Source organism: Gossypium raimondii, chromosome 5, assembly GCF_025698545.1.
Source record: "Gossypium raimondii isolate GPD5lz chromosome 5, ASM2569854v1, whole genome shotgun sequence".
Lineage (NCBI taxonomy): Eukaryota > Viridiplantae > Streptophyta > Magnoliopsida > Malvales > Malvaceae > Gossypium > Gossypium raimondii.
Genome location: NC_068569.1, coordinates 34,268,618 through 34,287,317, shown reverse-complemented (window position 1 = coordinate 34,287,317; position 18,700 = coordinate 34,268,618). Strand labels below are relative to the sequence as shown.

The 18,700-nt window shown below is 34.9% G+C and overlaps 1 non-coding gene across 1 annotated transcript; it reads left to right on the top strand.

Moving 5' to 3' along the window:
- Nucleotides 1-14,440: 14,440 nt before the first annotated feature.
- Nucleotides 14,441-14,547, top strand: LOC128041417 (small nucleolar RNA R71). The gene has a single exon (XR_008196438.1). It is a non-coding gene; the product is annotated as a small nucleolar RNA R71 (small nucleolar RNA).
- The last annotated feature ends 4,153 nt before the right edge of the window (nucleotides 14,548-18,700 follow it).

Here is an 18,700-nt window from a genome sequence, read left to right as displayed (position 1 = left end):
TTCTTCTTCATATGTTAGATTAGGTTGAATCTCAATTTCTTCTACCATAATGATATGAGATGGATCTGATCGATATCCTTTAAGCATCAAACATGAAAAACATCGTGCATTTTCTGCAATTCCATCAGCAGTGCTAACCTATAAGCAACTGGTCTCACTCTTTCAGTGATCTCATATGGTTCAATAAAACGAGGAATCAGCTTCCCTTTTTGGGAAAATTGAAAGACTTTCTTTCATAGTGAAACCTTTAGAAATACTTTATCACCAATAGTAAACTCAATGTCTCGACGTTTCAAATCCACATACGATTTCTATCCATCGAAGGTTGTTTTCAATCTATCTTGGATCACCTTCACTGTATCTTCTTCTCCTTCAATTAGTTTCGGCTTAACAACTTTTCTTTCACACAATTCAGACCAACAAACGGGTGTTCGACATCTACGACCATATAAAGCTTCATACAGAGCCATTGAATGCTTGATTGGAAACTATTATTAAACACAAATTCGGTTAAAGGTAAATAACGTTCCCAACTTGATTCGAAATCAATTACAAAGGCTTGAAACGTGTTTTCCAAAATCTTAATGACACACTCAGATTGCCCATCCATCTGTGGGTGAAAAGCCATGCTAAAGTTAAGTCTCGTACCTCGAGATTTTAGACTAGAGATTCATGCAACTGCTTCCAAAATCTCGTGGTAAATTAGGGATCCTGATCAGAGATAATCGACATAGGTACACTGTGCAATCTGACAATTTCTTGAATGTAAATCTTGGCAAGCTTCGGTAGTGACCAATCAGTCCTGACTATGATAAAATGGGTCGATTTCGTGACTCGATCAATTATCACCCAAATAGCATTTTTCTTACAAAGAGACAATGGTAATCATGTTATGAAATCCATCGTTATGCGCTCTCATTTCTATTCAAGAATAAAAATAGGTTGAAGTAACCTGGTGGGAGCCTTATGTTTTGTCTTAACTCACTAACAAGTTAGGCATTTGGCTACAAACTCAACTAATCCTCTTTTCATTCCGGGCCACCAATACAACTCTCGCAAATCTCGATACATTTTTGTTCCACCAAGGTGCAAGGCAAAAGGACTATCATGAGTTTCATGAAGAATAATTCATTTAATTCCATGACATTCGAGACACATATTCGATTATGGAATCTCAAACAGTCATTATCATCAATTCTAAAATTTTCCTGAACCATTTTTCTTTTTCCCAATAATTTGACATCATCTAATTGCGCTGCTCTGATATGGTCAAACAACACCGGTTTAACTTTTAATTATACTAACAAACTACCGTTTTTGCTAATGCTAAGTTGAGCGAATATCAGTCGCAACTCAACTTCTACGTTCTTGCTCAACGCGTTAGCTACGACGTTAGCTTTACTAGGATGATAATCAATAATGCAATTGTAATCTTTCAAAATTTTAACACAGTGTCACTATTTCAAATTTAACTCCTTTTGGTTAGGAGGTATTTAAGACTTTAAAGCAAAAACCATAATGGTAAGCTCTAAATCATGCGTTGGGTAGTTACGCTCATGCGTTTTTGGCTGGCGACATGTATACAAAATCACTTTCCCATTTTGCATCAAAACACAACCCAGACTATTTAAGGAAGCATCACTATAAATCATGTAGTCTTTCCCCGATTCATGCAAGGTTAGAACTGGTGCTTCAGTCAACATCTGTTTCAATTTCTTGAAACTTTCTTGGCACTAATTGCTCCAAATAAACTAAATATTCTTTTGTAGAAGCGTCATCGTTGGCATAGTTATCTTCGAAAATTCATTTATGAATCTTCAATAATAACCAAATCAACTAAGAAAACTGTGAACTTTCGACACATTTCTCAATGCTTTCTACTGAAAAGTGGCCTTGATCTTTTTCGGAGAAGCTCCAATTCTATCAATCGAAATAACATGCCCTAGAAACACCACTTTAGGTTACTAGAATTCATGTTTGCTAAGTTTCCCACATAACTATTTATCTCGCAACACTTGCAAAACAATCCGGAGATGCTGTTTGTGCTCTACTACATAATTTAAATAGATCAAAATGTCTTCAATGAAAACTACCACAAATTGATCCAAATAGGGTTGAAAAATACAGTTCATGAGATCCATGAATGTTGTAGGAGCATTAGTCAAACCGAAAGGCATCACCAAGAATTTATAATGCTCGTAATGCATACAAAACATCGTTTTTGGAATGTCACTATCTTTCACCTTTAACTGATAGTAATCCGATCTCAAATCAATTTTAGAAAAAATGATAGCTCCTTTCAGCTGATCAAATAAGTCATCAGTACGAGGTAGAGGATATCGATTTTCAAATGTCAAATTATTCAATTGCTAGTAATCTATACAAAGCATCATCGAACCATCTTTCTTTTTAACAAATAAAAGTGGAGCTGCCCAAGGTGATATACTAGGGCTTATAAAGTCGCGGTCTAACAAATCTTGCAACTGCACTTTCAATTCCACCAGCTCTGTCGATGCCATACGATAAGGGGATATTGACACTGGAGCTATACCAGGAAACATTTCAATTGCGAACTCAACTTCTCTATCAGGGGGTAATCTCGGTAATTCTTCGTGAGACACATCAAAGAATTTGCAAACAATTCAAATCTTGCTAATCTGACTATCATTAAAATTAGAGTTAATGATATAAGGTAGAAAAGCTTCACAACCTTGAGTAAGGAGTTTGTTAGCTTGAACCGTTGAAACGATACGAGTTGAACTACTCGTTCGAATGTCGTTCACCTCAATCAAGTTACCATTGATTCCTTGAACAATAAATTTAATTTTATGGCAATCTAAAATTACCCTGTGCTCAGTGAGCCAATCCATTCACAAAATCAAATCAAAATCGCAAAATGCCATAATCAAAAAATCAACATGAAAAGATATATTTTGAATTTCCATCGGACACCGCCTACACACTCGGTCAACCAACACTGACTGCCCAAAAAGACTTAACACCACCATAGATACTTTAGACGCCTCATACTTAAAACTTCCTGATTTAACCAATTCAGAATTAATATAAGAATGTGACGCTTCAGGGTCTATCAAAGCATAATCAAGTGCAGAATGTAAGAAAAAGATACCTATTACAACATCGGTAGCACCGCCTTCCTCGCGAGTTCGTACAACATATGCTCGAGCGGGCGCTCTGGCCTTAGACTGATGAGTCATAGTAGTACTCCCTTTTCTTGCAACACCTCTAGAAATAGAACCACCATGGCTGTTACCACGACCTCTGGTTGCAAGAGTAGACTTTTGAGTGTCAGCAGACATAGCATTATCATTTTTCAGACACTCACGAGCAAAATGTTCTTGTGATCCACATCAAAAATAGGCATTAGATAATTTCCAATATCTTCCTCAATTTTTCTTCCTACAATGCTCACAATTCGGTACTTCAGAAGTTTTGGCTGAGCCTTTAACACTACCAATACACACGGTTGGCTGTTGATTTAAATTCCTATATGATCTATCATACTTAAAAGTCAATTTCCAATTACCATAAGAATCTCTAGTTTGTTTCAATTACAGATGCAAACTAAAAGTCCCTGTTTGTTTTCCAACAACTCGAGTATCAATATTCTTATCGAGTCCCAAAGCTTGCTACACCATTTTTGCTCACTCGACCAAATCAGCAAATTCTGAAATTCAATGCGATACAAGTTGAACTTTGATTTCATCTCATAAACCAAGCAAGAATTGCTTGTAACTTTCAGCTTCAAAAGGCACAAGTTCTGTAGCATACTTACTGAGTCGTAAAAGTTCACATTCATAATCAACCACTAACATCTCACTCTATTTCAACACTAAAAACTCTTGTTTCCTGTCTTCGAGATACAGTTATCTGACATATTTCTTTTAGAATTCCTTTTGAAAAAACTCCCAATCAGCTAGTTCAACAGGTACATGGCGTGTTACTGTCTGCCACCATGTATACACTTCCTCTTGCAAAAGAGAAACATCATAGATAACAGATTCACGAGGATTGCATTCGAGTTGTTGCAAAACATGTTTAGTTGATTCTAACCATTCTTTAGTGGTTGAGGGATCAATCCCTTTCAAACCCAGAAACTCAGTAGCACCATATCTCTATAATTCTTTAATCGAAGTAGGTCAAACAACTGGCACAGTAACTACAGTATGAGTACCTCCCACCACTCTCTAAAGTGCTTCAGCTATGGTGCAAAGTAAATTCGAGTCACCTTGACCATCATAATTTATGCTTGGTTGTTGAGCACCAGCAGAATTTATGCTTGGTGCCACTAAATCTGTTCCATCTAATTCCTCAATATAATCATCACTAGCATGAATCTCTTGGTCAACTTCAATATTATATTCATCAAACATCTTTTAACTATAAACAAAAGACAATTTTAATCAACATCCAAATTCTGACTCAAACTCGATTCAACTTTGGCGTGCACCTCTAAACTCGATTCTAAGCTCGATTTAGTTTAAGAATCAACTAAACTTATGACCCTTATACCAATAAATGTAACACCCCTAACCCGTCTCTGTCGCCAGATTAAGGTTACGAAGTATTACATTACAAACTAAACAATTAACTTCAAAAGAAAATAATTATGCAATTTAAATTTCAACATTTAATACATCAATAAAATTAAAGAATAAATATAATTACGACCTTAATCCGAGCCAACAGGGCCAAAAATAGTTTGGAAATATTCACAGTTCATTTTGACACAAAACAAAAAATTTTGGAAAAGAAAGTTGAAAATTTGGGAAATAGGGGCCATACAGCTTTGTGTGCAGGCTGTGTGCCCGCCGTATGAGTATTCAAAATAGGGACACACGGTTGAGTCGCAGGCCACAGCCATGTGCCAAACTATATGTGTATTCGATGTTGGGTCACTGGCTGTGTCGCTGACCATGTCTCAGACCATGTGAATCCTACATCTAACAAAAATAAGACAGAAGGTCATGTGGTGTGACCATGTGTGACACACGACCGTGTGACACGCCCGTGCCCCAAGCGGTGTGTACCTAAAATTTGCTTTCAGAACAAGGCTTAACATCAATTTCTTAGGTGCCGAGCTAAACAATAATAAAATATAAATGTGCTTTCAAACACCTATAATTGAGTCTAAAAGATACATATTTCCTACAATTTAGGTGCCTAACCAATGTGCCTTAATTGACACCACAAAGTATATACATATACACTAATCATTCATCTAAAACATCATTAACATATCAAACTTGTTCCATCCATAATAATGCTTTCAAAGTACTAAATACCAAATCACCACACAGGGTAACTGAATATGTCCAAATTATAAGTTCACCATTTTATAACTGCTTCATACATTTTATAACCATAAAATTTACCAAATGCAAAATAATGCCTACCAACCAAAAGCACAACATTTCTATGACACAAAAGACCATCAAAATAAAAACATGATGAAAACTATCATATTATAACTTAGGTACATGCCAAAACCAACAAAAAGATCATTCACCACTTTACATAGTTAGGATCCTTGCTGGATGTTGAGTCGATAGAAGATCTACTAGGTACCTAACCTGCGCACAAGAAAAAAAACGTATACTGAGTATAACTTAGTGGTTCTTCCATAATTTGAATAAATAAATGTGGTACAAATTATTCAATTACACCACTAAAACTTCAATTCAAGTAATGAAAGGAAACACTGACCGCCTCCTGAAGTACTAATGTCCAAGGTGTGAATACTGTAATAAAATAGAGGGTTATGAGGCAATATCTACAAGTATATATATATGGGTCGAGCTGTAATATAGATTTTACAAAAAAGTAGGTGAGTACTCCGAGGATCGTACCCAAGGGAGGTGAGTACTAAATCAATCTTAACCTAAACAATTAAAGATCTAATCAATACTTTAGGTCAGTTATAGTACGAGAGTAAAATAAGAACTATGTTTAGAGTTTGTAAAATAATAAAATAAAATAACATAAAAAAATTAAAGTTGCAAGAGATAAAGATAAATAGAGTGAATCAAATCTGAGAATGGGTGATCAGCTCGCTTCAGCAATCCTAATTAACTGTTTAGCCCTCAGTTTGATGTATTGTTGGAACAAGGTATCGCTAGTAATACTTCAAGATGGTTTCAACGACTTTTTAGTGGATGTCACCTGCATTTTTGCATAAAGCTGTCATGAGGAAAGAATACTCCCACCTTCTAGCTACTAATGCATCTTCCCATGTTCTGGTGAATCCATTTGCCAACACATACCTACTTTTTATGTAGAATAGCATAGAGTAATATTTATCTAAAGGCATTAACGTTAGAAACATTTAAAATAAGTACAATTTGTGTGCAGATGAATTGAATCCATATCTTAGCCTTAGGAAACATAATAGCTTGATGAAAAGATACGGGGATATAGGTACTTGCGCAATACTTCCATTCACCCCTTCTTTCAGTTAAAAAGTTTATAATACTATCCATATTTGTCTCTAAAATATTCTAAGTTAGTTTCATCAATGAAATCATTCTCATAATACGGAGCATTATAGAAATCACAAATCATTCGAGAGGTTACACGTACCTCTTTCCCTCGCACAAGTACTATATCCCGTATATGACCTTCAATATTTCTAGACTCGTGGTCCCATAAAGATGCGTAGGATTCTTGTACAACAGGGACCATGGCGTTATCCTTTTGGATTGTCCAAAAATGTTCACATCGATGATACCTTACCAAATGCCATATTTCTTTACACAAGATCATCGATGGACGAAATCCCCTCTCCTAACTAAACGTTTTTCCTTGAAGTTCAGTGAAATACTTTTCAACATTTGGATTTGGAAAATCAGAGGGAGTTTGAACCATCGATGGTTCTGTTTCCATGGTTCACCTAACTTTACTAAGAGGCATTGTATTTCATTCTAAACAATAAAGTCAATGGAATAGTAAAAAAATTTTGAGTTAAAAACAGTTATGTAATACCCCTAACCCCTATCCAACGTCGGAACAAGGTTACGGAGCATTATTGAACTTAAAGATCAAACAATCAAATAATTCGAATTCATTTCTCATTCAATTTAAAAACAATTCATAGACAATCATATGGTCCCTAATACAAGCCCTCAAGGCCCAAAATACACATTAAATGTGGTTCGGGACTAAACCGAGTACTCAAGAAATTTTTAGGAAAACATGGAAAATTTTCAAAGTGCAGGGGACACACGCTGGTCTGGCTAGGCTGTGTGTTTCACACAGCCAATAGACACATTTATGTCTCAGGCCGTGTGGGCATTTGAAATGGGGGCACATAGCCGTGTCCCAGCCCATGTCTGAACCCGTGTAACTCACTGACTGAGGTCACACGTCCGTGCCACACGCCCTAGTGCCAGGTCGTATACCCTTCGAAATGGCCTCACATGCATGTGTGCCAGGTCGTGTGCTAGACCGTGTGAAAAATAGAGGGTATACTGACTTATGCCACACGGCCAAGCCACAAACCCGTGTGCTAGGCTGTGTGAAGCTACTAACTTGATTTCTATAGACGTATCAGGGGACACACAGCCGTGTCACCTGGCTGTATGTCACACACGATTGAGACACACGCCCGTGTCTCTGCCCGTGTGAACAAAAATAGGCTCTTTCCCAAGCCATATTTCTCACCCAATTTGGTACCAACCTAAGCTCAACAATGTACATACAACCATGGAACAAATACGAATTCAAAACCAACCAATATCAATTTTATAACATGTTATAATATCACACACAATCATGATACTTTTAGGTACCTCAAAAGACCATTTATAATATGCCAAAATACACTTCCAAAATATACCTAAATGGTCAACACATATTCTCTGTGACAAGTGTGAGTTCCTTGCTTTGACATAGTCCATTTAGGACATTGAATTGTAAATTCCTAAAGAATTTCTTGCAAGTTTTTAGTCTCAATATTTTCTATTAAAGAAGAATATTCATCGTTTTCAAAATCAGGTAAGTCAAAGATTTCATTAATAGTGTTTGAGTTTGTGGGTACCTTGATTCCTCAGACAGAAGCTTCTGTTAATTCACTTGAGGTTAAATTCGTATAAAATTCACAAACTAGCTTTTCATCTACACTAGGTCGTTTCTCACAAAACACTCCCCAATTTAATGCTTCAGCAACTTTTCTAATCGCTCTAATCGCTTTCTTTCAATGTAACGCCTTTTTCTGAGAGAATTTTTTGATTTTTGAAAATGTTGTCGTATCTCACTTTGACTTCTTCATAGTGGAATTTTTTTTGTGATCCTTCAACTTGAACAGAGGCACGAGTTCTTTTGCGAGGCATGATTAACCTGAACATAAGATGGAAACAAATATTTTCTCAAAAATTCAATTTGGATAAAATAATTCAATAAATTGAAAAATCAAATAATTAAATCAAATTTAAAATTTAGAGAAAATTTTCTTACCACCTTTGTATAAAAATTAAGAACTCAATAAAATAAATAAAATGTGAAGCGAAAGATGTCGATTTAGGGTTGGTTGGAGGGTAATTGGTTGGTGAATCTCAGAGGTGTAATGTTGACGGATTGTGGCTTGAGGTTGTGGGAACTTGTGACGATGGTATGAAGCAAGGGTGTGCATGGGTTAAGGCAAGAAGTAGCGTGCGATGTCTAGGGGATAGCAGCGACTTGTGAGGGCCGAAATATGAGCAGTAATGTCTGTCAGCTAGGGACAGGAAGCAGCAGTAACTCGAGGTAGTAGCAGTAGCGTGCAACAACCAGGATGTGCGAGCAGTAAGGTGTGAGCAAGCGCAAGTGTGACCTGATGCGTGAGTAGCAGGGCACACGAGCTAATGAGGGCTAGAGTTGCACGAGTAGGTGTGCCAGGAAGCAGGTACGAGTGATGGTGTGTGCAAGATGGTGGTGGCTACTAGTCATGCTCGGCTGCTGGTGGGTGCAATTGGAGCTTGTGATTGTTGCTACTAGCAACTTGGGACGTGGGTGCTAGGGTGTTTGGAGGGTGGAGGGTGCTAGGATTGATGGAAGAAAAGGTGAAGGTGATACTTAAAGTGTGAGTATAAGGGAGTTCAACTCAAATTCTTAGAACAAATTAATAGTAAAATATTGTAAGTCCTAATGTCATATAAAGTAAATAACAATTAATATATAATATAATGTATATTAATATATTATTTGCTATTACTTTATTTATTAAAAATAAAAAACTCTTAAATAAAATATTAAATAATTCTAATCCTATACAATGTTGATAGCAACTAATATAAATTATATAAAAGATAATTATATATTAGTTATTATCATCTTATTTATTAAAAATTAAAAACCTTTATTTTAGTTGTTTTAAAAATATTTATAGAAAAATAAAACTAACTTCATTATTTATATAAAGAATAGCCAATTATTGTAAATTATTCAATTTAAGTACCTAGATTTAAAAATAATTTGAAAATTGAGTGCAAATTAAAAATTGGATTAAAATTGACCCTTTTATTTTAAAATTTAAAAATTTATTTAACACTTAAGAAATATTTCTCTGAATATTATGTTAAAATAAATTCTCAGGAAAGATTGAAGGGGCCACAAGTGGTCCCACTTAAGTTCCAATCTCCTAGACAGAATTTATTTGAACATACGAATTCAAAAAATACAGCCCAAGTCATTTATTAAAAAGAAGAATAAAAATTTAAGTATCTGATTAAATGAACGAGATTTTATCCCCCCAATAGTGTTTCAAGCGTTGAACGTTAACTATGAAATTACCTCTCTTACCATGAAGTTCAACAACCCCGTATGGGAAGACTTGATGAATAGTGAATGGACCAGACCAACATGATTTTAACTTACCCAAAAAGAACCTTAATCTGGAATTGAACAACAAGACTTGCTGACTTGCTTCAATTCCCGAACTCGAATGTGCTTGTCATGTTATCTTTTTAGTCTCTCCTTGAATAGTTTGGCATTTTCATATGAGAACATTCGGAACTCTTCTAACTTGTTAAGTTAAAGCATTCGTTTCTCTTTAGCAAGCTTGAGATCTAAGTTGAGCTATTGGAGAGCCCAATAAGCTTTATGTTCTAACTCCAAGGGCAAATGACAGGCTTTCCCAAAGACCAACCAATAAGGAGACATCCCTAAAGGTGTCTTGTATACCGTCCTGTAGGCCCATAAAGTGTAACCCATTCTTTTGGACCAATCTCTTCAACTTGGACAAACTACCTTCTCGAGTATATCTTTTATCTCTTTATTCACTAATTCAACTTGTCCATTCGTCTACAGATGGTAAGCTGTGGCAACCTTGTGCTTCACTCCATGTCTATCAAGCAACCATTTCTACTATTTACTCACAAAATGGAACCCCTCATCACTGATGATAGTCCTAGGAGTTCCAAACATTGTGAACACATGTTTCTGCAAAAACTTCATCACAACCTTGACATCGTTCGTTAGATATGCCTCGGCCTTAACCCACTTAGATACGTAGTCTATTGCTACCAATATTTAATTGTTACCACAAGAATGAGGGAATGGACCAATAAAGTCAATACCCCACTTGTGACCAAAAAACAGAGGGAATGGATCAAGAAAGTCAATACCCCAAACATTGAATAATTCTACCTCAATGATGTTTGTTCGGGGTATCTCATTTCTGTTGTTGATGTTTCCAACCCTCTGACATCGATCACAACTTCTTACATAGGCATACGCATTTTTGAATAACGTTGGCCAAAAGAATCTAGTTTGCAATACTTTGGCCGCAGTACGTGTACCTCCGAAGTGTCCTCCACTCGGAGTTGTGTGATAATGATATAAAATCTTATATACCTTATTTTTTGCCACATATCTGCTGATCATTTCATCTATGCACTTTTTGAACAAATATGGCTCTTCCTAGAAATAGTACTTCACATCGTGAAGAAAATTTTTCTTTTGTTGATACATCTTATCAATCGGCATCAAACTGCAAGCCAAATGTTAGCAAAATCAGCAAACCAATGAGTTTTTTATACATGATTTACCTTAAGTATGTGCTCATCTGAAAACGTCTCTTGGATGGGTACAAGAGAAGAAGTTCCTTCTCCTGGCTCCAATATGGATAAGTGATCTACTACTTGGTTTTCTACCCTTTTTTCAATCTTGAATTTCTAGATCGAATTCTTAGAGTAGAAGTACCCATCGGATCAATCTCGGCTTGGCATCTTTCTTGGCAAGTAAATATTTAATTGTCGAATGATCCGTATAGACAATTACTTTGGTACCTACAAGATAAGATCGAAACTTGTCAAAATCAAATACAATAGAAAGTAACTCTTTCTCTGTTATCGTATAATTCAACTACGCTCCCGTTAGAGTCCAACTTGTGTAGTAGATGAGATGAAAAGCTTTTTTCATGTGCTGGCCCATCACATCTCCTATCACGAAGTTACTTGCATCACACATTAACTCAAATAGCAAACCCTAATCTGGTGTGACAATAATGGGTGCCAAAACTAATCAATTCTTCAAAACATTAAACACTTTTAAGTATTCTTCATCAAATTCGAATATTGTGTCCTTCTCCAATAATTTGCATAAGAGGTTAGCAATTTAGGAGAAGTCCTTAATGAATCTTTGATAGAAACTGACATGTCCCAAAAAGCTCCTAACACCCTTTACAAATGTTGGAGGTGGGAGTTTCTCAATAACATCTACCTTTGCTTTATCTTTCTTGATTCCATGTCTTGTTATTCGGTGCCCCAAAACAATACCTTCTCGTACCATGAAATGGCACTTTTCCTAGTTAAGTACTAGGTTTGTTTCTTCGCACCGCCTTAGTACCTTGGCTAGATTGGCTAAGCAATCATCATAAGAGTCTCCAAACACTGAAAAATCATCCATGAAAACTTCCAAATACTTCTCAACCATGTTAGTGTAAATAGCCATCATACATCTTTGAAATGTAACATGTGCATTACATAAACCAAATGGCATACGTCTAAATGCAAATGTACTGTACGGGTAAACGAATGTTATTTTGTGTTGATCCTCTGGTGCCACTGTGATTTGATTTTACCCTGAGTACCCATCAAGAAAATAGTAATAGTCTCTCCCTGCGAGTCTATCTAGCATTTGATCCAAAAACGGTAAAGGAAAGTGATCTGTCCTATTCGTCTAGTTCAATTTTCAGTAATCTATGCAAATTCTCCATCCCATAATCGTTCTGGTTGGTATCAACTCATTATTTTTGTTCACTATGACTGTAATACCTCCTTTCTTTGGCACGCCCTGGACCGCACCTACCCATGAACTGTCTAAGATGGGATAAATTATACTCACATCTAACCACTTGATGATCTTTTTCTTTTCCACATCCTTCATAATGGAGTTCAATCTTCGTTGTTCATAAATTGTCCTTTTCTCGCCATCTTCTAAGGTAATTTTATGGATACAAACGGATCGACTAATACTACAAATATCGGCTCTGGTCCATCCAATAGCATTCTTGAATTGTTTCAGCACTAATATAAGTTTCTCTTCCTGCACTTCAGTTGACTCTGCTGAAACAATCACAGGCAAAGTCGAAGCGCTACCTAAATAAACATATTTTAAGTGTGAAGGAAGTACCTTAAGTTCTAATTTAGGTGGCTCTTCGATCAACGCTTCTGGTTGAACATAATCTTTATTTTCTAATTCCAAAGATTCAAAACAGGATTGTAGATTAAATCCCTTCTGTTTAGCTTCTAGCAAAGCTAAGTTTTCCTCCCACTCTTCATCACTTGGAGGGTCTGACATCAAAACTTGTTTCAGTGGGTCCTCAACGGAGTTGAGTTCTCGTTCTATAGCTAAATCTTCTAACTTAGATACTATAGAATAATCATCAATTGTGTCAGAAATCGCATCGACTTAAAAACATTAAAAGTTACCTGATTGTCCTGAACTCGCATGGTAAGCTCGCCCTTCTATACATCAATAAGGGTCCTTCCAGTTGCTAGGAAATGCCTTCCTAGGATTATTGGCACATCTTTATCTACTTCAAAGTCTAAAATAATAAATTCAGTGGGAAAAATAAATTTGTCTACATGTACCAATACATCCTCATTTTTTCCTTCTAGATGTGCTAAGGATTGATTTGCTAACTGAAGTGTAACTGTAGTAGGTCTAACTTCACATATCCCCAATTTTCTAAATATGGACATGGGCATCAAGTTGATGTTTGCACCCAAATCACATAATGCCTTACCACAATAAGTTGCTTCAAAGTTGCAAGGTATGGTGAAACATCCAGGGTCCTTCATCATTAGGGGTAGTTTATTTTGAATGTATGCATTACATTCCTTTGTCAAGGCTATTGTTTGAAATTATCCAAGTCATCATTTCTTGGACAAGATATCTTTCATGAATTTGACGTAGTTTGACATCTGTTCAAGAGCTTCTACCTACGGAATGTTGATATGAAGTTGTTTTCAGTATGTCTAGGAATTTCTAGAATTGGACTTCCTACTTCAGCTTCTGAAGTCTTTGTGGGTAGGGTGGTGGAGGATTCTTAACTTGAGCTAGCTGATTCGTCTTTTGTGGCAATTATTCTAACAAAGTTGTTAGTTTATTAAAATTGGCTGGTTCAAAAGTTACCTTATCATGTTTTGCAAATTCTGGTTCTGGTGAAGCTGAGATTTCAACACTTGGTTGAACTTCAACTTCTCTGTATCATTAGGCAAAGCACCTTGTGGTCAGTTCCTAATTTAGTTGCAAGTTGGCCCATTTGGTTTTCCAAGTTTTTCAATGTGGCTACTTGCATTTGGATTAAGGTATCATTTGTTGCTATGTATGCCTTCAACATGATTTCTAAGCCGTTTGAAGGTTCAACTTGAGGTTGTTTTTGAGCTTGTTGGGTAAATATAGTTGGTTGGGTCAGTCTATGTTGTCATAAGTGTTACTAGGTGCAGCCCTTTAGTTACTCCAAAAGAAATTAGGGTGATTTTGCCAAGATGGGTTATAAAAATTAGATTACAGTCCTTGCCTTCCTTGGTTCTAGTTCTGGTTACCCATGTAATACACAGATTTTGGGTTTGATGGGCATTCTTCGAACAAGTGCCCTTCCCTATAATAAACACAGGCTACATTTTCGAATTGATTCGGTGGTTGAGCTGTAAAATTATTAAACTCATTAGTAGTAAAGTTTTTAAACATTGAGGATATCAAGGATACCTAAGATTCGAGTGAAGTAAGAGCGTCCACTTTATGTACTCCAGTGACTCGTCTTCGTAACACTACTTAATTGGTTGGCCATTGATAGTTGTTGCTGGCAATCCTCTTGATGATTTCATAAGCCTTATTATAAGACTTAGAAAGGAGAACACCATTAGCAGAAGTGTCCACTACCATCCTCGTGTGAGCATTGATACTGTTATAGAACGTCTCTAATTGGATGTAATGAGGGATTCCATGATGAGAGCATCATCATAATAGTTCTTTAAACATTTCCCATGCCTCATACAAGGACTCATCATCCATTTGTTGGAAGATAATGATCTCATTCCTCAACTTAGCATTCTTGCTAGGTGGGAAGTACTCTATAAGGAATCGTTCTACTAACTCTTGCCATATGGTAATGAAATTTGGTGGCAATGAGTTCAACCAAGTTCGAGCTCTATCCCTTAGTAAATATGTGAACAACTTTAATCGTAGTGCATCTTCAGGTACTTTGAATAATTCGAAAGAATCGCTCACCTCCATAAACAATTTTAAGTGAAGGTGAGGATCTTCTGTAGGCATTCCACTGAATTGGTCCACTATCTGAAGCACCTGGAACATGACTAGCTTCACCTCAAATTGTTGTGCCTCGATTTCAGGTCTCCTACTACACAGATTAAGCTCATGAAACACTGGCATAACATACTTTCTTAGAGCTTTATCCCTATCATCAGTAATACGGATAGGATTTTAAGCATGATTTGTTCCATTTCCTTAATTCTGATTTTCAAAGTTCATCTCTTCGGTCCTTCTCTAAACTTCTTGTCTTTTTCTTTGTCGAAAAGTCATTTCAATTTCAAGATCTACGAGAAGTAAGTCAATAATTTGATCAATACTCATAAGCACCTGAAAAATCACAGAAAAATAATGGAATTAAAATTAATCAAAAGAATAAACCAAAAATGCAAAATTAACAATTTCACAAATATTGTCTTTGAAAACAGTCCCCAGCAGCGACGTCAAAAACTTGGAAAGACGGAAATTTACAGGTGTATACAACCATATCAAGTAATAAAGTGACAAGTAAATGTCGAGTTATCATATCCACAATGAGTGTGAAAGAAAAATGTTTATGAAATGTAAATCAAACACTTTGGTGATGGGAAAAATATGATGTTTTAAAGAAGTGATTTAAAAACTAAAAATTAACTAAGCAATAAAATTAAAAATTAAAAAATTCTAATGCACGATTTCAAAAATATGAGTTTTAAGAAATATGACATAATTGTGTTAGATAAATTACATTCTTTAACTTAGAATTACTAAACTCATGTTCATGTTGTTACGAATATTTTCACGGCAACTTAGTAATTTGTTAACTCTGTACATATATACTTACTAAATTAACCAATCTCTTGAACATTTTCAATGTTAATCCAACCATTTAATCAATCTTCATAAGCACATATAAGATTAAGTGAGGTAACAATATATTTCTATATTGAAACAGTTTAATCACAATAATCTTGCAAGTTATGCAAGGCTAATGTACCGCTTAATACCGTTACTAATTTAACCTCGGCTACCTTAGAAGATTAAACATGCACCAATTAAATATTTTGTCAATTAATTAAAATTTCAACACGTTTAATAATTAATTCATTCATTACCTTACATTTTATAATGCAAGTATAACATAAGCATGATTTTATTTAATTGAACAACTTACCAAGGCCTATAACAAGACAAACATGATTTAAATAATTTAAGTGGACAAAATGCAATCAATCTAACACGAATTAAATTTAAGTCATTTTAATTAGAACAAGAACAACAACACCATCGGCTAATTTTAGCTGATTTTCCTTCTTGAAAATAGTCCTTGAGCTTCTCCTAAATGCTATTCAAACCCCTCCACTTTCCGTGCCTTTATCTTTTTGCCCCAAGTTAAATATAGCAAAGTTGAAACATTCAAACTTTGCACCATGTGTGGCCGGCCAAAGGAGAGTGAATGGCTGAAATTTATTTGCTATTTTTAACAGCCATTCACACCTATAAATACCGCTCTTCCCTTCTCATTCAAACACCATTTGTTCCCAAACATCTCTCTCTTTCACTTACTTTCTCTCTTCCATTCCCTTCATTGTTTTCCCATTTCCCTTTTCAATTTCCCTCTTGAAAAAGAGCTTTCATCCACCTTGGAATAGCAACATTCAATTGTTCATGGAGATTCAACAAAACTAACATAGAAGAAGAGGAGCGCACTAGTCTAGCTTCATAGAAATACTGGATTTGCTTCCTAGTTCCATTCTCTTTAATTTTCTTATTTATGTTGTGATTATTAATATGAATAATTGATTAGCTATAGGGGCGGTTTTGGGCTACCAATTTGCTTGTGGATCAGTCTTTTATACTTAGCATATTGGGTCACTTTCTCCTTCAAGCTTTATATTAATATTTAACCCAATTAATTTTGGAAAAAATTTAAATATAAAGTAAATAAAATAATCATTATTTAGACCATCCTTGGCTGGAAAAAAATCAGCCTCTTGGTGCACTTGATGTAAAAATTACTCTAATGGTTCAAGTCTTTCGAGGTGTCTGTCGAGCCAATTTTTACCTTTTGTGCAAGACTATCGAAAATAAATCAAATTTGTGTAAATTTATTATAGAAATAATTAAAATTCAATATTTTAATAATTTAAGTGAAAATTAATTATTTTATAACTAAAGTATGAATTTTGACAAAAATTACTACAAAACTGCATGAATTAGAGCTCAAAAGGTGTTGAAAAAGTCTATATATTTTTGTGTTTCCAGTAACACAAGTTAACATCCAAATCAACTTAAACTAAATGTCTTAAAGTCATGCTTTAAACTTACATATATACATTTACAAGTCAACATCAAGGCATATAGGCAAATAAACTTAAACCACATCACATTGTCAAATAGCATAAACAAAGTCCTAGTACATTCCATTTATAACCATTAACCAAAAAAAAAAACCAAAACTACCAATATGACAAATGGATAGTGTGATGGTGCTCCGATGAGATTCCAATCGATTGAGCTTTCGATGATCTACAAGTAGAGAAAAACAACTATGTAAGCAACTAATGCTTAGTAAATTCATATAAAGGAAACTTAACTTATTGAACATTTTAAGTTAAACAATCAAGCATAATTTCCTTATGTCATAAGTCAGCTTTCCTTTCCTCCTCATAAGGTTAGTTGGTGTAACATTTCATATATAATTTCAATCAAAACATAGTATAAAACATATCTAACATTTCACTTTCAAAATTCACCACTCATACATTTATACTAAACCATCTTTTCCTTTCAACTACATATTTCATCATAATCTATATCATTACTCAAAAATCATAATTCATTTCGTGTAATCACATACCCTTAAAGTTTTATTTACCCGTTGAACCAACGAAACAACCTTGAATACTCGAAAAACACTCATATAACCATTTAATTCTCTAAACACACCACAAACGTAACTAGATAACATAATTATAGACATATGAAACATATAATTACACCAAGACATTAATATTCATTATCAAACTATACTCATCAAAACATTCGTCTCATATAATTCAATATACACAATAGCTCAAATCAAATCTCTTCATGTTTCCATACATATTCACACATATATATCCAAACAAGTCATTATACATAATTTTAATTCATGGAATGACTTTACATTTAATCATAGAGTTTCATGGCCCGTTAAACTATAGCAAATTGACTTGGATACTCAGGTTTCCTCAAAAACACACCAAAGAGCATCAAAATGCTAACAGAGGCACCGTAGTGCAAATACAAAGGCACCGAAATGCAAACAGAGGCACCAAAGTGCAATCCCGCACAAGCACGCGTACTAACCCTATTGGCATGCCAATCGTATCCTAACCATTTACTACGTTCAACCAGAAATTATAATAAATTCACAATATTGATAAATCAATCATTCAAAGGTACTTCTTATTTTCATACACATCCTATAAGTCCTTTATATTCATTTTAATTTTGAGAAATCACAAAATTCATCACTTCTTCATTTATCATTTGTACTCAATCACAACATTTAATAATTTATAAGTAAATAATGAAATTTCACATTAATAAAATTATCCAACAAACACTAATACAAATATAAATAAATATTCATATACACATACTTACACTATGAACTTACCTAATATATACTAACGGTCAACTCGTGGGGACTAATCTAAAATTTTTCCTTTTCTCAGTAATCAAATCTTGACCTATCATAATTAAATTCAATCTTATCAAATTCAAATACACATCCCAACAAAATTTTATACATATGACCCTTAATTTTTCATTATTTACACATTTTCCTTAAACTTTTACATTTCTCTTAATTTAGTCCTTAAACCCAAATTCCAAATTTATTAAAATTTCATAATTTCCCATGTTAATCAAATTTTCAATTGTACAAATACAGCCCATAATTATT